At 38.5% G+C, this 22,462-nt stretch overlaps 1 protein-coding gene across 1 annotated transcript in view; it reads left to right on the top strand.

Annotated features, from left to right (window-relative positions):
- TBC1D5 (TBC1 domain family member 5) overlaps positions 1-22,462 on the top strand; it is a 568,371-nt gene that overhangs the window by 134,580 nt on the left and 411,329 nt on the right. The window contains exon 3 of the mRNA XM_056129598.1: positions 13,733-13,935. The gene's annotated coding sequence lies outside the window, so the exon portion shown is untranslated. The remainder of the gene's footprint in view (positions 1-13,732; positions 13,936-22,462) is intronic.

Genomic DNA, 22,462 nt, shown 5'->3' with positions numbered 1-22,462 from the left:
AGACAAATATGATGAATACCAGTGTTCTTTAAAAGATGGATAGTCTGGCTACACAGGCACAAAAGAGAAAATTCCTAAAGACTTGAACATTTCCTTACAAAATGATGCAGAAAGATTAGAAGATTTTTGTGAAGGACCATGAATTCTGTCTCTTACATGTTGCATATTAAATATTTCCTTGTAAAGTGATACAGAGAGATTAGAAGATTTTTGGGAAAGATCATGCATTCTGTCTCTGATATGTCGCATACAAGTTGCTGCTATGACTGTCAGGTTGAAACACTTAGGGGCAATGACTAGAAATTCTTCAGTGCTAATTTCATCTGATAGTATAGTTTTCTCTACAGCAGTGTTGAGAAGGCATTTGAAGCATTATTTTCAACTGGCAGTAATTACTTCAGGAAGTTCTTGGGATCCATGCTAGAACTAGAGACATAAGGCTGAGTGATGATGTTTGAAGACGTGAAATTGGAAAGACTGTTAGGCAGTGCATAAATAAAGCACAATAAAAAAGGATAGAATGAGGAAGAAACTAGTCAAAGATAGATCCTAGAGTGCTTGTATGTCTTAAAAAAGTAGCATCAGAAAAAGTAGGTCAGAAACTTTTGGATAAAATTTGCAGAAATAAGGAAAAAGAGAATTTTAGGAAGGAGACCCCAGTTATTAACATCTACATTAAAACCAAAGAGGTTATAGACATGGGAAAGGATGCGACACTTGGATGCATGGGAGAATAATTTCAGTAATTAAGAAAGGATAAGAGGTCTTTAACAAGAGAATAATCCTTAACAAGATAATGTTGAGGAAAGTATCCCCATAAGAAAATTGGGACATGTTTCTTAATGTTAACTTGGCAGTTTATTCTAGTATTTTTGTTAGAGTTTGGGAAAACCTGTAAGTTGTTAAATTAGTGGTAATATTTAAACAATCTATTTCAATTTTAGAACATTCAAATATTAAAATTTCCTGGAGGTAGGAAATAAAAAGTATGGTGAGTAAACCATTACCCACCAGTCCATCCATTAAAAACTATGTGAGCCCTTTGAAAGCATGTATGGCAAAGCATTCCAGATTTCCATAGAATATTTAGGTGTAGAAAGAAAACTTCTGATTAGGTGAGCAGCAAGGAATAAATGCAGGAATGCCACATGGTTAGGAGAGAACTGTTCAAGGTTCTCATTTTTGGCAACTGCAAATTGATACTTAGATAGGGCTTTATTTCACTAAAAACGTTCAATTGTGATGGGCTTTTTATGATGTAGAAAAGAAATGGGATATGTGGGAGATGTTACAGGATATACCTGGAGATAATGGCCCACTCTGATTATCTGGTTAAAAATAGCAACAGAAAGAATATTTTATTTTTAAAAGCAATTTGTTGTAAGGACAGAAAGTGATGAAAATGTAACAAATCGCAGAGGGGAGGGGAGATACATTGCCCCACTCTTATCAAGCCTTAGCACTTAGTAAATCGGTGTAGTTTTTGTTAACTTTTAGTGGAGATTTAACTTTAGCAGATACAGAAAAGGAAAAATATCCAGCATTAGGGGAAATGAGCACTGTAGCACTGTTCTCCCGTTGTTCATCGATTTGGTTGAGTGGGCCCAGTAACGTCTCCATTTTGAGACTTGTTGTTACTGTGTTTGGCATATCGAATACATCAGATGTAGCTTGCCAGAGTTTGCTGAGCGGGCGAGATACTCTTGGTAGCTTGCTGGGCTCTCCGAGAGGGGCGGGGGAATCGAACTCGGATTGGCCATATTGGCTGCGTGCAAGGCAAACACCCTACTGCTGTGCTATGAATTCTCTTATAAAACCTATAAAAGTAGAGCCTTTTTGATGTCTTTAGTTTTTTTCTTTTATCTGATTAAATGACAGCTTTGTTTTGCTCCCTTTTACTCATATGTCCTTTATTTTTCTTGTCTTATTGTCCTGTCTTATACTTTTACTATAGTATTGAGTAAAAAGTGGTAGTAGCAAGTGTATTAAGCAGCTTATGATTTACTTTCTGAGGGAAGAGGTAGGGTGGTGGGCCCTGGGGTAGTAATGGAATAAGCGGTGTGTGTGTATGTGTGTGTGTGTGTGTGTGTGTGTGTGCGTGTGTGTGTTCTACTCTACTCCCATTTGCAAAAGATAGATTAGAAAGAGAAATGTCCCCTAAACTATAATACTGGCTTGTATGATCTACTTATTTGTTTTTTTCAGAGTGGGTTACTACAGTCATAGTAATTTGGTCAATGACCTTCATCTTCATGTGGGAAAAGTGTTTTCATTATCACGGAAGCATCTATTACTGCACATAACTTGACTATAATTTCTAAATTGCATTATGAGATATTAATAAAGCTCTTTTTCTACTTCATAGAAATCTCAATATTTGTTGCACTTGAGCATGTTGATTAATCTTTGCATGCTATATTTACTAATATTTACTGTTATGCCTACCCAGAATGAAACATGTATTCTTTCATGGGGTGGGCTTGATTTTCCTCTGTGACCAGACCCTCTGGTTACTAAATATCTAACCATGTTTCCTGTGTCAGAAGATATTCCTCTGAACATAATTTAGCTTGTGTGAATGGTAACATGGTCTTGAAATTCTGAAGCTGAGAATTGCTACTGAGTAGAATTCTAGCTGCTAAAAATGTCAGGCAATCTTGACATTTTTAGTCTGAGTGATAGCATAGCAGGTAGGGTGTTTGCCCTGCACGCGGCTGACCCAGCAGACCCAGGTTTGATTCCTTCACCCCTCTTGGAGAGCCCGGCAAGCTCCTGAGTGTATCTCGTCCACACGGCAAAGCCTGGCAAGCTGCCCGTGATGTATTTGATATGCCAAATACAGTAACAAGTCTCACAATGGAGACATTACTGGGCCTGCTCGAGCAAATCGATGATCAGTGGGGGACAGTGACAGTGACCGTAATTCAGTGCATTACGTATAACTGAATTCTGCTAAGACCTCTCAGCTACTGAAAAGATTTTTGGAATTTCTGATATATACTGTCTCTGGTCCCTATAGTGTTCAGGTTTTGTGTATTTGAATTACATCATTTTAATAAAAAGTGTATGTTGGTTATTTGCCCGAGTTAATAACAGTTTTGTTCTGCAAAAGATCCTGATGATGAGTCACTCATTGATGAAAAGATACTTTGAGATTGTGAATTGAAGCTGGGAAGGCCAGACCACTAGGAAATGTAACTTAGCTGTTTGTGACGAGCGTTCGCTTCAGCAAGAGGTTTCTGTTTAAGGAGAAAAATTAGCCTTTAAGAAAAAGCACCAGTGTAAATATGTTTTAGAAATGTGGAAGAAGCCTAGACTATATTGAACTAAAAATAACACAGCTCTGAGCGTTTAACAGAGTAAAGTTATATTAAGTGATTTCTAGGCTACATTTTTTTTTTAAATACAGATAAAAATAGACTGAGTTACTGAAGGTCAAAATGGAGTAATTATAGTCAAAAGAAAATATATCACAATCTCTTTCTCTCTCTTTCTTTTTTGTTCACTTTAAGAAATCCTTATACTTCAGAATTAAATGATTTATGAATTTTATCTTAAAATGATTTGTAGATACCAGAGTATGCAGGTTGGCATCTTAATGCCATGATAACTGTTTTCTGGTCAATATTATTCCTTTGCTGTAAGTTAGAGATTGCTTAATTTGAAACTTAAACTCAAAATAGTCTTCAGCAAGGTGGAACTTCTTTTCAAAAGAAAGTTGTGAAATAACCTTTAAGAGAGATGCTTAAATGGTCTCTTTGGAACAAGTTTCAAATGGTTATGTCAACTTTGGGGGTGGGGAGGAGGGAGACCAGCAATGCCGACTTTTCTAGTTTTCCCTTTTTTGACCTTTTTTTCCCCTGGTTATTTTGTATTTGAAGATTCATTATGGACTTTGTCTTCATTTCATATTTATAATAAAGAATCTCTATGGGTTTTGGCCATGGCCAAAACTGACTTTGGAGATGTTTGAGAAGCAATGCCGGTAACAAATGTCTGTGTCTCAGCTGTAAGCAAATGATGGTCTGTCAAGGACAGCAGTGGAAATTATTTAGGAATTTTTCATTTAGAAAATCCAATCTTAAATGAAGGCTTTTCACATTGACTCAAGCATGGAGGTGAGCTAGATATATTTTCAGAGTTTTCATTTAGTACCACATCAGAAGGATAATGTGTTTCAGAGTGAAGGTAAGTGAGAGAAATCAATGTCTATGTACATTGAATCGGAGATTTTAATGTTCTGAGTTCATGGCTCATGTATGTTAATAGGGGACAGAAAAATCACTCTGGATGGTAGATTTTTTTTTTTTTTGAGATACTCTAGTCAGTTAGAGAAAAAGAAACCACTTGAATTAACCACATGACTTTGAGACTAATCATCACTATAATTCAACACATTTTGATATGTAACACAGTGGTTTTGGTTTGTTCCCACCTGCAGATCAGCGGCATTTCACAGACCAGCAGTTTAAGACCACTGGTCACTGTCACTGTCACTGTTCTCCTGTTGTTCATCAATTTGCTTAAGTGGGCCCAGTAACATTGTGAGACTTGTTGTTACTGTGTTTTGTATGTCGAATACATCACAGGTAGCTTGCTAGGCTTTGCCGTGCGGGCGAGATACTCTCGGTAGCTTGCTGGGCTCGAGAGAGAGGTGGAGGAATCGAACTCTGGTCAACCAGGTCGGCTGTGTGCAAGGTAAATGCCCTACCCGCTGTGCTGTCTCTCTAGCCCAAGACCACTGATAGAAAAGATAAAATTTGTGAAGTTTCACATACCCGAGTTTAGATGCTAAGATTTTTTTTAGACCAGGTCATGGTAAATGTTTGCTTAACAATACCCGCATAAGTGGGAGTTATGATAATAAGACTTTTAGAATAAACTGTTGAGGAGGGACAAACAAACAAACAAACACTGTTCTCCTGTTCATCGATTTGCTCGAGCGGGCCCAGTAGCGTCTCCATTTTGAGACTTGTTGTTACTGTGTTTGGCATATCAAATACGCCATGGGGAGCTTGCCAGGCTTTGCTGTGCAGGTGAGATACTCTCGGTAGCTTGCCGGGCTCTCCGAGAGGGGAGGTGGAATCAAACCCGGCTTGGCCAGACTGGCTGCACGCAAGGCAAATGCCCTGCCCACTGTGCTATCGCTCCAGCCCAAGGAGGACCATGTAGGACATCATATTAAAAAGGTGTTACTAGTTTTTTGGAAGCCTTAAGTGAACCTTTTTGAAATCATTCCTTATTAAGAGTGTAGTAGTTAAGCATGAGCTTACTGCCACCTCTCCTCCTAACTTTGGCAAGATAAATAGCTGTTAAGATAAACACAAAAGACTTCAAAGATCATTTCATGGAGAATTGACATAGGGTCATTTTCCTTTTTTTAAATGTCCCAAGAGTTAATAAAGTTTCTTATTAAGCCTCTACCCTTGGAGTATGAAAAACCACTTGTTTCTTAGATTTGCCAAATTTCCAGGATCAAAAATCAAATCCAGTAAGTTTTGGAATTAGACTTTGGTTATAAACTAAAAAGTTTGGTATATATCATCGTTATTATTTCAAGCTTTTAACTTCACCAATTTATAATCTTTGAATGGAATAGAACTACTTCCACTACCCAGCCGGGCAACTATCGCCCGATCTGCCTATTGTCTGTCATCTACAAGTTGTTCACTCGAGTCATCCTGAATAGGATTGGCAGAACACTAGATGAAGGACAACCATGTGAGCAAGCAGGGTTCCGCAAAGGATTCAGCACCATCGACCATATCCACACGATAACCAAACTCATTGAGGTTTCTCGGGAGTTCAAGATGCCGCTCTGCTTAACGTTCATTGATTTAAAGAAGGCCTTTGATTCTGTTGAGACGGAAGCGGTCATTGAAGCCCTAGCCAATCAGGGCATTCAAGCCCAATACATCAGGATCCTCCGTGAGCTGTATTGCGGATTCACTACCAGGATCTCACCATTCTACAAAGAAGTGATCGTTGATGTCAAGAGAGGGGTGCGGCAGGGTGATACCATTTCACCAAAACTCTTCAGTGCCACCCTCGAGAACATCATGCGACGACTGGAATGGGAAGGAATGGGAGTGAAGATAGATGGTCGGCAACTACACCACCTCCGCTTTGCTGATGACATTGTTTTAATAACACCAAATATCAGCCAAGCGGCACAAATGCTGGCCGACTTTGACCGTGAGTGTGGAAAGGTAGGACTACAGCTGAATCTTACGAAGACAATGTTTATGAGAAACAGCCTTGTTCCTGACGCCCCATTTGCTCTCAATGGAACGACCATCTCCGAATGCAACAGCTATGTGTACCTAGGTCGAGAGGTCAACATGACAAATGACCTGGCACCCGAGCTGCGCAGGAGGAAGAGAGTGGCTTGGAACGCCTTCAAGAACGTCGAAGAAATAGCTAAGAGGACGAAGAACCTCCGGCTCCGGGCACATCTCTTTGATTCCACTGTTCTTCCTGCATTAACATATGCCTCAGAGACCTGGGCCCTACGCAAACAAGATGAGAACGCCATTCAGGTCTCCCAAAGAAGAATAGAAAGAGCTATGCTTGGAATATCACGTTTCACTCAAATGAGAGAACGAATCCGGAGTTCTGACATCCGTCGACGATCAAGGATCAGGGACGCTGTCTCATTTGCCAAGGTGTCGAAAATCAGATGGGCTGGTCACATAATGAGATTTAAAGACGACCGTTGGACTAGAGCTGTTACTGATTGGATTCCATGGGATGTCAAGAGACCGCGTGGCCGCCCACCTACCAGATGGTCAGACTTCTTTGTCAAGGTCATGAACGATCGGTTTGAGGCCCTCCATGTTCCCGGAGCGAAGAGATGCCATTGGACTACACTAGCACGCGACAGGGACAAATGGAGACGTTACTGGCGCCCGCTCGAGCAAATCGACGACTAACGGGAAGTTAAGTGATTAAGTGATTAAGTGAATGGAATAGAACATTTATAAATTTTATTGCAGTGTGAGATCCTGGTAATAATTTTCCTTCTATTCTGTGAATGCTTTAAAAGGATTTTGAGGTGGGTGCCCTTGGGAGTGCACGTCCAGGGTCTCTGCCATCCAGGGACCCCCGCACCACTACAGGCTGCCGCCTTGGTGTGCAGACAGGCATATGAAGGCACCACAAGTAAAGATTTGGCCCCCAGTGAGCACCTACCAAGAGTGTGAGTGTGCTAAGCACTCCAGCGAGATGAGCTCTGTGGGCAAAGTGTTTGAACCCTGGCAAACACCCTGATGTGAGCAGCACAACTAAGTGTACAAGTCCTGCAACCAAGTGTACCTATCACTGGTCACTGTAACAACCAAGGGAGGGGAATGGGGAAAATGTGTTTTTGAAGATTACATTGACAAAGTTGCCCTTCTGAATAGGAAGAAATGGCATTAATAATATAAATCAATTTTCTGTCCTTCTGTTGAGTTAGTGAACTGAAACAACCATGTAGATAATAGGTGATTTTTGGTTCCAAAACTTGAGGCTACCTGTTGCCCAGCCTCAGGAATGAGTATCCTACTAAATAACACCGGCACACGAGGCGTTCATTTCATTGAGTTTCTGTATTCTCTTCCTCCATACTCTATTGGCTCTCAGGGTTTTATTTGATAGATCTGTTGTACATCTTACGGTTTTCCTTTTCATGTAATTGTTTTGATCTTGTTGCTATAAGTATTGTCTGTCTCTGGATTTTGTCATCTTGAGAGTTGTGTGTCTTGAGGTTTTCCTAGTTGAGTCTATTTACTCTGGGACCTTCAAAGCCTCCTGAATCTCAGGGCCTCTAATCATCAATCCTTGGAAATTCTTATTGATGGTTTATTTAACTTTTGTTTCTTTTTATTATATTTGCCTTCCTGTTCTTTAGGGACTCCAGTGATTCTTATATTATATTGTTCCTCTTGAACTCATTCCATAGTTCTCTTGTATGTGGTTTATTTCTGTTGACTGTTTTTTCATTTTCTGCTATTTCCTAGCAGTTTCCTTCTTCTCATCTTAGAGCTCCTCAGTCTTTTGCTCATCTTCTGTTATTCTGCTGTTCAAAGCTTCTATTGACTTTTTCTGTATCATCTACCATGTTCTTTTTTCCGCTGTCATTTCTGGTTTGACTCATTTTTTCATTTGGTGTCTTATACTTTCTTGTACTTTGCTCATTTTTGTTTCTTTGTACTATTATTTTTTGAACCCATTGGGCATCCTCATTATAATTAAGACAGTTATGCCTTATGCATGGAGCTTGGTGGGCTTCTTCTAGTGTCTTGCTGTGATGAGGGTGAGTCTTTGTGTTTGAACCACTGGAAGATACTGCAGGATTAGTCTGGAGTTGCTCTCTTTCTTCTCTGCCCCTAAAGTCCAAATGACAGCAAGAATAATTGAGCGGTATGTAATTGGGTGAGTAGATCTTTCATGGCTCTATGCTTCAGGAGCTGTGGTGTGTGGACCTGTTATATGGCGCAGGTTGGGAGTGGAGGCTGCTGGCAGCTAGCTGGAGCAGAAGGGGCTTTGCCTCCAGTTCGGGATTAGGTCCAGTGAGCTGAACCCCAGGCGTAACTCACTCTTGAGTGGCGGAGCAGCAAGCAGAATGTTTGGCTTCTGGCTCCTCTTTCCCAGTGGGTGAAGAATAGCGATGATCTGAATGAACTGGAAACCTGATGTCTTGAATTAATACGTGCTATCTTCCTTTTTAGTGAAAAGACCATGGTTTCTTGGCTTAGATAACCGTGGATCGGAAGTATTGCTCTGTCATTGGCTGGTTTTATATGCTTAGATTTCAATGAAGTTCATTGTTTTCCTTTGAAAAGTGACCATGATAGTTGTTAAATTATAAGGTTATTTTGAAGATTAATGACCTGCTGCACGTTATTTTAAAGAGAATCATGTTTTTATGGGCTGGAGCGATAGCACAGTGGTAGGGCGTTTGCCTTGCACACAGCCTTCATGGCCGACTGGAGTTTGATTCCTCTGCCCCTCTCAGAGAGCCCGGCAGGCTACCGAGAGTGTCTCGCCCGATGGCAGAGCCTGGCAAGCTACTCGTGATGTATTCGATATGCCAAACACAGTAACAACAAAGTCTCCAATGGAGACGTTACTGGGCCCGCTCGAGCAAAGCGATGAACAACTGGAGGACAGTGATCAGTGATCAGTGATCATGTTTTTATAGTTCTGTCCCAGAATAGATATTCTAATAAGTGGTAACTATTCTGTTTGATTTTATTCTTTGGTTTCTGGGCCACACTGACTTGTGCTTGTGAATTCCTTTGGTTCTGTGATCAGAGCTCACTCCTTATCATGCATGGTGGACCATATGTGGTACTGGGGAGTGAGCCAACCTACGTGCAAGACAAGTGTCTACCGCTGCATTGTCTCTATCTTACTCACCAACTTAAGGCAGATATGCCTTATGTAATTAACCAGTAATTGGTTGAATGAGTTTATAAAATTACTTTTAGAAATTAACATTTTCCTATTCTTTTATGGTTGAATATATGAAAGGAATGGAAGATACTGATTGTGTGAACGAAATCAGAAAATACAGATTATTTTTTTAACTACTCATATCTTGGCAAATTTGAAGCAGATCCCAGGCCCTTTTTCCACTTGACTTTCCTTTGGTTCCAGATATTTCTATCAAAATATCTTTATGACGACTCCAACAGGTGGCATCTTAGCATGTCCAAATCTCAACTTGGAGTCTTTCCGCCAGCTCCTGATCTTCCAGAGGCAGTTAATGAAATTGTTATCTACTTGCATCCCCTGTGATACCGATTCTTTCAACCAAATTCTATTGGTTTTTGTTCCGTACTTGGCTTTCTGCTTCACCATTCTCTTCTTAGTCTAAGAATTAGCTGCTTACATTGTGCACTGTGGGCTGCATAACTAAATATCGAAGACATGGAAAAATTCTTAAGAAGAAAAACATGTTTGATTTATTATCAGTTTACCCCTATGCCTAGGGCCACATTTTCTGATGGAAATGGGTCACCAGTGGAAAAGTTTAAGAAGCCCCAGTCTCAGCTACAGTCTTGGCACATCTGACTGCTTCTCTGCCTCCCATGCCCCTCTCCTCAAATAATTCCAAATTTGTTATTTTTAAAACATGGTTGATTATCATACCTCATTTAAAAGCTTTTTTAATTTTTCTTTTGAGGGGGTCTTCTGCCTCTTTTTCTTTTCTTTTCTTTTTTTTTTTTTTGCTCTTTGGGTCGGAGCCATAGCAGGGCTGGAGCGATAGCACAGGGCTGGAGTGATAGCACAGCGGGCAGGGCGTTCGCCTTACACGCAGCCAACATGGCCGACCCGAGTTCGATTCCTCCGCCCCTCTCGGAGAGCCCGGCAAGCTACCGAGAGTATTTGATATGCCAGACACAGTAACAACAAAGTCTCCAATGGAGACGTTACTGGGCCCGCTCGAGCAAATCGACGATCAACGGGAGGGCCTTTACCTTACCTTTACCTTACCTCTTTGGGTCACATCCGAAGATGCACAGAGGTTATTCCTGGCTCTGCACTCAGGAGTTACTCCTGGCAGTGCTCAGGGGACCATATGGGATGCTGGGAATTGAACCTGTGTTGGCCGCGTGCAAGGCAAATGCCCTACCCGCTGTGCTATCGCTCCAGCCCCTCTGCCTCCTTTTCTTTGTCCAACGTTGCCTCTCCTACTGTGATTTGCCTCTTTAATTTTATTTCTTTACGTTGAACGTGCATGCCTCATAACTGATTTTTGACCATTGTGTTTGCTGAAGAAAGAGAAGCAATGTTCAGATCTCATCCTAAGAAGTCTTTCTTAGTTTTTTGCTGACTTGAAGGTGAAATCAAAACTCCTGTTATAAAATCTCATAGTTCTTCCCCAAATTTTGAATACGTTTGTCTGGTCTGTAATTTTGTATTTGATTGCCTATTGAATAGTGTTTATTATTATTATAGACTAAAGTCACTGTCACTCCCGTTGTTCATCGATTTGCTCGAGCCGGCCCAGTAACGTCTCCATTGTGACACTTGTTACTGTGTTTGTCATATCGAATATGTCACGGGTAGCTTGCCAAGCTTTGCCGTATGGGCGAGATACACTCGGTAGCTTGCCGGACTCTCCGAGAGGGTCAGAGGAATCAAAATTGGGTCAGCCAGGTTGGCCGCGTGCAGGGCAAATGCCCTACCCACTGTGCTATTGCTCTGGCCCATAGACTAAAGTATATATATTAAAGTATATATACCTAGGCAATTAAAATTATATAATGTTTAATACTAAACTGATGTAATACAGATGGAGGCACAGTGTTGACATAACTGAGCATGGGAATGCTTTGGTGAGGCATCAGTTTCATCTATGTTTACTTATTTTATTATAAAACCATTAGTAGTATTTTGAATTTTGACTTTGCCAATACCGATTAAGAGCATCTTAGAAATTGAATATTCTTGAATGAGCTTTAGCGTAAAAATTTTTCTCTTTTTTCTCATCAGCAAGTACTTGAAGTTTCTGATTCAAAGGTGTGACTTCTTACATACCCTTTGGTATTTACTGTATGGAATGTTTTCATCTATGTTAATATAAAAATTTTAAGTACACCTAAAACTTATGTTAAGAAACTGTAGGCTTTATAATAGTATTCTCAATTCTTATAAAAATTAAACAGGAATCAGGAAGCTTAGTTTATTATTGGAATTATATTTTCATGTTGCTTTTGGTATTTGGACCTTAATTGACTACATGACTATTGTTGGCTGATTGAAATGTCCTTGTGAAATGCCTAAGACTTTAATATTTTCTTCAAAATTGTCTTGGCACTGTTGTTTTTGTTTTAAAATTAGTGTTTCCAGTCAGAGTTTGGTTTCCATCTTTCGTGAATTCTCTGTAGGAGTGCACAACTTCAAAAATAAAGAGACACAGTCAGCAGAAAAAAAAGAGGTGGTCTGAGCATTTATGTGTTAAATATGCATGTTAATTAGGGGAAAAATTAAAAAAATATGAAAACAGATGTTACATAAATTATTGCAGTCCCAGGACAGCAGTAACTTATACACTGACAATAATTTTTATATGTGCATGTGTGTGTCTATTTCTAGATTTCTCAATATTTATGCAATTCCTAAGAGAATGACTAGAAAAAGAACTGGTATATCCTTTCAGTGAAACATGGTAAACATTCCTTTTGCATATGAATGTGGAGGCAGTCTAGTTGTTTTTCATTATCTTACTGCAGATAGTCATCAGGTTCCCATTCTGTCTGTTATCTTCTCTTTTTTCACCTTTCTTGTTTCTCTGATGATGTGTCAGTATGGTTTCTTTTATTGGCTGTTTTTGGCTAGGACCAGAAAGTAACTCAAGGCCCTAGCAGTGTAGGAAGCATGCAGTTTACTAGATATAAAATAGGTATTTGGAAACAACAATTTGGACACTGATTGTAGTGCCATTTTCTCTTTCAGTTACTCTTCTGCTTTCTGAAGAGATAAACATTGTTGTCTGAACAGAGGTGGTACAGCGGTGTGATGATATAGTTCACAGTTCATTCATCAGTTATGTGCACCTTGGAAATGTTGAAAGCTATTTGACACTCAGCTGTGCAGAACCATCTTAAAACAAAATTTTTGTAAAATAGTTAACATGTAATGTGAAATTCTGCAGTTTAGCAGCATACCTGTATGCTTTCTACTTACTACTTACTACTTGCTACTTCTGCTTACTACTTTACTCCCTTACTACTAAAGTTTGAGTGCATAGTTAGTTAACATATAGTATAAAATTCTGGGAGTATAACTGCATACCTATATGTGTTTTAAACCTAACTGTAACTACCATTGAAGTTTGAGTGCCCTGACACATGAATAAGTAATTCTTATTTATTTATTTAAGTAACATATGATGCAAAAGTGTGACTTGAATAATATCATTTGTATCTCATTAGGTTATAGTAATTATACTTGTAATATTTTTTAGTATTATGTTGCTTACTTATATTTTACATTTCCCAGCTGCTTTTGTCTTTTTGTCCATGAGTCACCAGTAAGCGCTACTAATGTTATTAAAAGTAAACTAATAGAGGTTGAAATCTAGAAGAGAGTGTTAATATATATTTAGTAATTTATTATTTGGAGTTCTTAAATAGCTATATAAGAAAGTGTTCTTGCAGATTTGTTTAGTGATACCTATGTCATATATGATTTGTGTAACTGTATTGCTATAAATAATTTTTCTCCAGACAAAAAGGCTATGGGAATTAATTTTTCATTCACAGTTATTATATACTTGCCATACTGATACGTCTGCATTTTAATGTTACATTTTATTAAGTGCTTTGGAAGGTATTTTCAATGAAAATTTTCACATTTGTTTCCAAATGTCAAATTTCCCTTTTAAAATTTATGTGATTTTAATACTTGATATTATTTTGTTATGAATTAGAATACTGTACTATTTGAGCACTTTCTGTCATTTCAGTAAAACAGAATTCTAACAGGTTGTTTTATATTAAAAGATTTGGATGTTTTGTTTTATAATGCCTCTTATTATATTTTTTATTATAGAATGTCTCCCTTTGTTCTAGGAGTTAAAATAGATGACAGGAAGAGTGATTAATGAGTAGGCTAGTACTGGTTCCTAAGCACTCAAAATATCATGTCGTACATTTTTTCAGTCTGACTTTTGCATTGTTTGGTTTAGGGTTTCTTTTGGAATAGGAATATTTAAAACTATTTTATTTTTTTTTTCCAGGTCTTTGCTGTTTTTCCAGTAGCTCAGTTGAAGAACTCAGGTGGTCTCTGATTCTTGATTCTTCTTTATTTGTTATCTGCCAACCAAGATCTGTGTTTGGAAACCTCTGCTGACCTGAGACTGACGTCATATTTGAACCATAATAGGAGCATGTGTTTTCAAGTGTCAGTCGAATTTGTGGATCAGTAAAGTCCTATTGAAAGGTAAAAAAGCATATTTTTATTGAAAAATGGAATGCTGTGGGCTGGAGAGATTGCTCAGTGGACCAAGCACATGCGGGATGCCCAGGTTGGATGGATTTCTGGGCACTGCTGGAACCAACCTCCAGCACAGAGGAGTAGTACCCTGAAGCACCATCAGATGTGGTCCCCCTGCCACCCCTCCTCCCCCAGGGAATATTCTCAATACCTGACTTGGACTCTGGATTGTAACAAAAATACCATTTACTGGATGACTCCATAAAACATACAAATGTATTTCTCAAAACTGCATAGGCTGCAGAGTCGATTTGCCAAGTAGATTTGGTGTCTGGCAAGGACATGCTTTCTGGTTCATAGCAGACTATCTTCTAGCCATGGCCTTTTTCAAGTGGAAGGGATGAGGGAACTCTAGTGAACCCCTTTTCTTCGAAGGGCACTAATCTCATTCACAGTGACTCTACCCTTCTGACCTAGGTCTCACTCCTAATATCCTAATAGGAAGTTTCAGAGTTCATGTGAATATCTTTTTTTGGGGGGTGGGGGGGGTGGGAAGGGGATAATACAAAATTCATTCTGTGATAAAACTTTTTAGAACTTTTTGAAGTACTGGATTTACAGTACTGTTAATTATCCATTTCGTGCGTATATTATTTAAAATTATTTCATCAGTACACTCATCACTAGAAGGCCCAGTACTGTCCCACCGACACCCTCCTACTATGTCAGCACAGTTCTATGTCAAAATGTTCAATTCTGGTGACCATGACCATCTGTTGCTCCCTTACTATGTTTCTTTTTATTTTTCTTTCAGTCTCATATTTGGGGTAGATCTTTGCTTTTTTAAAATTGTAGAAGTGGTGGGGCTGGAGCAATAGCACAGCAGGTAGGGCATTTGCCTTGCACGCGGCCAACTTGGGTTCGATTCCCAGCATCCCATATGGTCCCCTGAGCACCTCCAGGAGTGATTCCTGACTACAGAGCCAGGAGTAACTCCTGAGCATCTTCTAGTGTGACCCAAAAAGCAAAATAAAAAGAATAAAAAGAATAAAATTGTAGAAGTGGTAATATCTCCACATGTAGATGAAGAGAGCTAATCTCCTAGAAGTCCATAAGTAAAAAATTCATTTCAAAAACTGCTTTTGTTACAGGATGTACATTTAAAAACTCATATGACTAATTTGATGCAAGTATATTTTAAGATTTACATAAAATTGATTTCTGATCTGTTTTTATCTTCTCTGTTAACCTACTTCCATTTTTTGTTTTTCATTGTTTTCTCCTTATTTTAACTGAGTCTTCAGTGGAGCTTTAAAAATATTTTCTCTCCAGCAGACTTTTAGCTTTTTGCTAAAATAGAAAGACCTCCCTCCTTATTTTCTCTTCCCTTCCCTCCCTCCCTCCTTCCTACCTTTCCCCCTTCCCTCCTTCCGTTTCTTTCTACTGTCTCTTCCTTCCTTTCTCTTACCCTTCCTTTCTACCACCTGTTCTCCCTGGTACCTTTAACTTGCTAAAGATGTGGAAAAATTAGAATGGTTGTACATGGAGTTGGAGGTATCTTAGATAATAGATAACAGTCCCAGTTTATTTTTAGCATAATCCACAGTAAAAAATTCTGCATCTGTGAGCCTTTTCCCAGAGGTATAAATGTACCAATAAAACAATGAAGTTGATACAATTCTTACTAAAAGTAACTGAATTGTGCTTTTGTGCTCTATATTATTTTTGGTAACTTTTATTTAATGCATGTTGGTGTTCATAACTAATTTCATTTCCTTATTCAGTAATAGATTGTCTTTTCAATTTCAAAAATGATACTGTAGATCACTTACATATTGTTCATTACTGACTTGTTGGAAAATTGAATGGAGTAAGGCAGCTTGTTTTCTGCTCAGATCAGTGTCTTTTTTTCTAGGTCTCTTCTGGGTTTTCAACTCTTTCCCCCATTCACAATAAGCTGCCAGATTAGTTCATTGAAAGAACTGGTTAATTATGGGGAAAATTAGAATACTGCTTGTTCTTTCTATAGTAGTGACATAAGTATACATGGTCAGGTTTCAGAAATTGAAAGGGTACATCTTTGAATAGATTTATCCGTTAAAGTAACACACACACACACACACACACACACACACATTTGCATGCATTGTAGCACTGTCTTCACATTGTTCATTGATTAGCTTGAGCGGGCACCAGTAACATCTCATAACTGGTGAGACTTATTGCTACTGTTTTTGGCATATTGAATAGCCATGAGTAGCTTGCCAGGCTCTGCTCTGGGGGCAAGATACTCTCGGTAGCTTGCTGGACTCTCCAAGAGGGGTGGAGGAATTGAACCCGGGTCAGTTGCGTCCTACCCACTGTGCTATTGTCCTACCCACTGTGCTAATGTCCTACCCACTGTGCTATTGCTTCAGCATATATATATATGTGGGCAGGATACTCTCGGTAGTTTGCCGGGCTCTTCAAGAGGTGTGTGTGTGTGTGTGTGTGTGTGTGTGTGTGTGTGTGTGTGTATGTACATATATATATATATATATATATATATATATTTCCCTCTATGATTTGTTGCATACTGTCTGAACCCCATCAAATATGGTGTGGTAATATTACCATATGAATTAAATAGAAACTAAAATGGCAAGAGAATGATAAAAGAATCTAAGCGTTGTTTTTTTTTTTAAAAAAAAAACAAGATGAACAAACATTTAGGTAGATACAATAAAAAAAGACAATTTGGACTTAAATGAAAAATCTTAGAAATATTAGTCTAGTAAGAGTAAAATTAAAAGATTGGAATCAGAAATCAAGAACCTAAAACAGAGGTATGTTTAGTGTGTGATGGCTTTACTAGAAGTTGAGTTCACATTTGTGGAATGTAAAGTAGCATAATAGGAGACTAACACCTAAGGATAGTAGAGATAAAGGCCAGGAGGATCCCCCCAAGACTTGGAAGCTGGTCTCACATGCTGAAGAAAAGGCAGCTGGGATAGAGAAGGGACTACCAAGTAAATGATGGTTGGAGGGCTCGGTTGGGATGGGAGACACGCGCTGAAAGTAAACTATATTGCAAACCATAACACCCAAAAGGAGAGAGAGAGTAAGAGGGAATGTGCCTGCCACAGAAACGGGGGGTGGGAAGGATTGGGAGTGATGGAAGGGATATTGGGAACATTGTCTGTGGATAATGGGCACTGGTGGAGGTATGGGTACTCAATCATTGCATGACTGAAACATAATCATGAAAGTTTGTAAGTTTGTAACTGTATCTCATGGTGATTCTTTTAAAAAAATAGGCAGAGGGGAAAAAAAGTTGAGTTCATTCTACCAAAGTGTGTGTGTGGGGGGGGGGGGGGGTGGGATGGTGATGCCGATTTGGCCATACTTGGCAGTATTCAGGCTGTACTCCTACCTCTGTGCTCAGGGGTCACTCCTGGAGGTGCTCAGGGTACCATGTTCAGTGACAGAAATCAAGAAAGGGTGAGCTGCATGCATGGCAATTGCCTTAATCCCTGTGCTGTTTCTTCAGACTTTAATTCTACCTAACTTTTTAAAGAACTAATACCAGCCTTCTCTCATGCTTCTGCAAAGCAAAACAGGAGGGAATACTTCTAAACTCATTTAGTGAAGCCAGCCATTATTGTCCAGATAACAAATCCAGACAAAAACCAGACAAAAGCAGACAAAAACCAGAAAAGAAAATTACAGATCACTGCCCCTGATGAACACAGATGCAGAAATCTTCAACAAACTGAAATGAACTAAATTAAGCAATATTTTAAAAAGATCTTAACACTGATTAAGTAGGATTTATTCTAAGGGTGGAATCATGGTTCAGCATCTGCATATCAGTCATTGGAATATGCCACATTGGAGAATTAAAAAAAAAATGCTCCTTTCATCGTTTCAGATGGAGGGAATATTTGACATCCATGTGTGATTATACACCGAGTGTAGGGAGAACATATCTTAACGAAGTAAAGACCGTATTTGATAAGCTCACAGCTAACAATCAAACTTTTAAGGCTTGACGGTCAAGGGAAGTCATGTTCGTGGAAGGACAACTCATTTGCCCTGCAGAATATTTGAAAGCTCTGAAGGTAAATGATGGAAAGGTTTCATGGCAGAGCAGGTGGTTTTTCACTATGTCACAGATCTTGCTGAGAGGTGAGGTTACAGACTGACTATGAATTGACTGTTCGAGACAGCAATGGGATCTCCTTGATGACTTCCTAGAGTCTTTCTAACAATTGATTTCTGGCCCTCCAGGCCTTATTTTTTTCTAAAATTAGCACGGAACCGGAAGACATTTTGAGATCATATGTTTTCTTGCTCACACAGGACACACAGAGAATCAGTGCGTTTGGTGTTGCTATCAGTGTACATGGTGTTCTGACTTTGGGAACACTTCCCTCTATGTCAATGATAGTTAGGAATAAGATATATTATGTTTTTGTGTCTTGGGTTTTTTTGGAGGGGGATGGGGGGGATCCTGAGAGGCCCCTATAAAGCAGTATTCAGGAGGCCAAGATACCCATCTGGATAATTCTTGGTCAGTTGGACCAGAGTTCAAATACAAGGGCCTAAGAATGTGGTGCTGCTCAGGCCCTGTGGTGCAGGGGATTACCCAGGTCACCCTGCTGGGGCATGGGGAGACCATGTGATGCCAGGGATCAAACTAGTGTCAGTTGCATACAATGCATGTACATTAACTTGTGTTCTCTCGCCCGATTTGTTTGGTTTTTTTAATATCTTATTTTGATTTCCTCTATATGCTAGTTCCAGCTTTTTGCTTCCCACTTATGCAATAATTATAAAAGTTTTCTTTAATTTCTTTGGTATGCTCCTAATTGGTGAAATATGTCTGTTTGCAGAGAGGTATTTCCTTTGATAACTCTGAGAAGAATGCATAGGGAATTCTCCATGTCAGAGACAAATGGTATCCAACTCCCTTACTACGTTCTTAGCTGATTTACTGTGAAATAACATTAAATATTTAGATTTTTGTTTGTGTTTTTTTGGACCATACCTGGTGGTACTCAGAGCTGACAACTGACTTTGTGTTCAGGATCACTCCTGGAAGGCTTGGGGGACTATCTAGGGTTCCAGGGATTGAATCCAAGTCAGCCATATGCAAGGCAAACACTCTAACCACTTTATAAGCATAGACTGATTTACAACATTTTAAATGCAAAGACCCAGGGTGTAGACACACTGTATTTCTTTATGAGTCAAATTTGGTGTGCATCCTTGAACCTCCAATTTCATTCTAGTAGTTTTTCTAAATTAAACAAGACAGACTTTATCAGTAGGGTTTACATTAATAGTGTATTTTTCAGTACTGGTTTTCCTTAAATATTTTGCATTGACATTGAAAAATTTTATGCAAGTAAAGTAGATATTTGGGGACAGAGAGAGAGGTGAAAGGATAGTTCTCTATTAATAGACTCTAAAGTGTCATCAGCTACAAGAATCAAATGAGACTGAATTCACTATTCATTTGATCAAAAGATATTTAGTAGTTGTCTTCATTGTGGGATGCACCCAGTGAACTGAAGAATTCTTAAGTTTAGATGCTTTCGTTTTTAACTTTTCCTTATTTTCTTCCTTGGACCCTTTCCCCTTCAGCGTCATTGTGGTGAGCAGGGCGTGAGCACATTCCTGACTGTGGGGGTGGCACCTTGTTTGCTTAGTTGCGGTGCTTCCTGGGAGTCCACCCTCCTTCTTGAGCTTACACACACACCTGACCGTGGTTCAGCTGGAAATGGCTCCTGGTGCCAGAGTCAGACAGCTTAGCTGTTTGTCACCAACAGCAGAGCTGCCAGGGTTGTGCTCAGGACACGTGGTGCAGCATCTGGGACTGAACGCCCCCCACCATAGGTTAGCCAAGCAGGCATTCTGGGTCACAGAACTCTTCCTCCATGCCTGCCCCCCCCCCCCCATGCCCCTAGCTTCCTCTCTGCTCCCTTCCCTTTCTGCCTCCTCCCCTCCCAGCTTCTGTCCTCCCCCCCCCCCCCCCCCCCCATCTCCTCCTTGCTTTCCTTCTCCAAAGGATTTCATTGTACATTTTCAAGCTATGGTACTTTTTGTTTTTTATATAATGAAGAAATAGCCCATGTGGATTAGAAAGCACAGAATCTGTTTTACCCTTTCTTCTTACTTTTACCAAATTTTAAGTGTACAGTGAAGTTAACCGGTAGTTTCTCCTCCTCTTCCTTGAAGTTCTTGCTAGTTTTGTGGCACCTAGCCGAGTTTAAAGAAGCATCATAAATTGAAAGGGAGAAATGAGACGAGCACACAATCAAACAAATAGAAAATGGATCCTTGAATTTTTAGAAAGGTGATTGGCTTTCTACTTTGCACAGAAATTTGAATTTTTAACTTCAGTTTGTGACCATTTATGAATTCTTTGCAGTGTGTGAACACCCATTTAAAGAGAATTAAAGCACATCTTTAATTGGTAATGATGTGATCATTATGATCTTCTTAATAAAACTAACATTTTACTGAAATAGAATAAGATTTCCATTATTAAAAATATGTATTCCAAGCTTTACAAATGAGATGAACAGTATTTTGCTTCATCTTGGAAGTTACTTAATTTCTTCAGTATGTATTGAATATTGGCTGAAAGATAATTTGAAAGCCTGAATTATTTGAAATATGTTTGAAACTTTGCTCTTATGTTTTTCTGTTAAAATGGTATATATATATTTTGAAATCATATATTTGTGTTTATAGTTGGAGTTTTGTGTTTTCATCTTATAAATATATTTGCTAGTGTTATTGAAACTAAATAATTTTGCTCGCATAATGTCATTCAATTCTAGTTACCTGGAATAAAATTTCTTGAAATGAGTAGCCATTTTTTTCCCATAAAATAGTCATTTAAATTGTTTTACTTCTGGTAGCATGTTCTTAAAATTTTATAAATTGCACTGATAAATTGAAATATTTTGTAGCGAGGGAAGGTTACCAACTTAAATTTAGTGGGATGTTGTTTATTATTACTTGGCTGTGGATATTTTGTAGTTAAAAGTATGCTTATTTTGTAAAATACATGTGCTTTTGTTATATTTTATGTGTTAATCTAAATTCCTATTGAAATCGACGATTAAAAGTGAATTGTGCACCAGTAGGGTTCTAAAACCTTGACATTGTTTTAATCTGATAACAAATGGGTTTAAGTTCATGTTCTTTCAGTTGTTGGCAACAAATCTAAGCCTGTGTTTTTTGGATTTATGAGGATAAGTCCTGCTTTGGCAATCTTGTAGATCCTCAAGAGAATAGTTAAACAGTGATTAATCATTGTTTCTTCACTGAGTGTGCAGAAAAGAATGGAAAAGCTGCATTTCACACTTCTGAAGCAATTAATCCCCATGATCTTAGCCAGGTTTGTCTTGTAGATAAGTCGGGATACAAAACGCTACCTAATTTATCAATGTATGCATGCCATAAAGTATAAAACACACAATTTATTTCATATCATTTATAGTCAAATGTAAAAAAAGAGTGACTTTGCCATATCCAAGAGTGTTTCCTACATTACCTTCATATAAACTAAGTACCAGAGATTACAATGGGATTCCTGTTTATTGTGCACATCTGGTGCAGTCACTATGCATTTTCTCATTCACTTGCTGGCATTTTTAGTGATTGTGGCATAAATCACCTTGCTAATCAGAAACATAAGTGACGGGAAGTCATCTCCTTTTTTTGAACAATGGGAAAAAACATATGGCTTCTGAGACAGGACTTGGCTGTTATACTATTTATGTGGCATTATATTCTGTATTTAGAATTTCATATTAATTGCAGTCGTTTGATTGAAAGCATTGAATATCCAAGGTTTGTGATAAAAGTATTTGTTTTATACCTTTTTCATATCAGGCAAAGATAAAATTATATACTGCATAGAAATTTTTAGAAAATTTTAGAAAGTACTTCAGGAAGAGTTTTAAAGACTACGATGATTAAAGTAAAATACATATTTGAAAATGTGTGTATGTTATATCGATGTATGTATGGTAATTACAAGTTCATTTTTTAATTATACCCATTTCAAAACACTATGCAGATTAAAGTCAAAATTACTGTCCTTTAAGTGCTAAAATATAATTGATAGTAGTTCTGCTTTTTGGGAAGTATCATTTCATGATTGAGCTGCCGTTTTTGGTGAATTGTTTGTTCGTAGGCACCTCTTTTAAATACTCTAACTGAAAGTAAAGGATGAAATAAAGCTTTGTAAAGTGCACGAAACTTGTAAGGGCAGACTGCAGAGATTTTCCTCAGTGAAATTGTTGCTGCTGGTTACAGAACACTTCCTGTAGTTGGGAAGGATTTTTTTTTTCCTCAAATGTTTTTAAATATGATGACCTTCATCCTATTTGACTTTATAATGTTTACCTTCCTATCCCTGAACACTTGCCATTTTCTTAGCATTGGGTGGTAAGGAAAGATTTATTTTCAATGCATAAATTTCAAACAAAATTTCTTTTGTTCAGAGAAGTTCGCAACTTTTATAGATTATTTT

This window comes from Sorex fumeus, unplaced genomic scaffold (genome assembly GCF_029834395.1).
Source record: "Sorex fumeus unplaced genomic scaffold, SorFum_2.1 ptg000072l, whole genome shotgun sequence".
Lineage (NCBI taxonomy): Eukaryota > Metazoa > Chordata > Mammalia > Eulipotyphla > Soricidae > Sorex > Sorex fumeus.
This window is presented reverse-complemented; position numbering and strand designations above follow the sequence as displayed.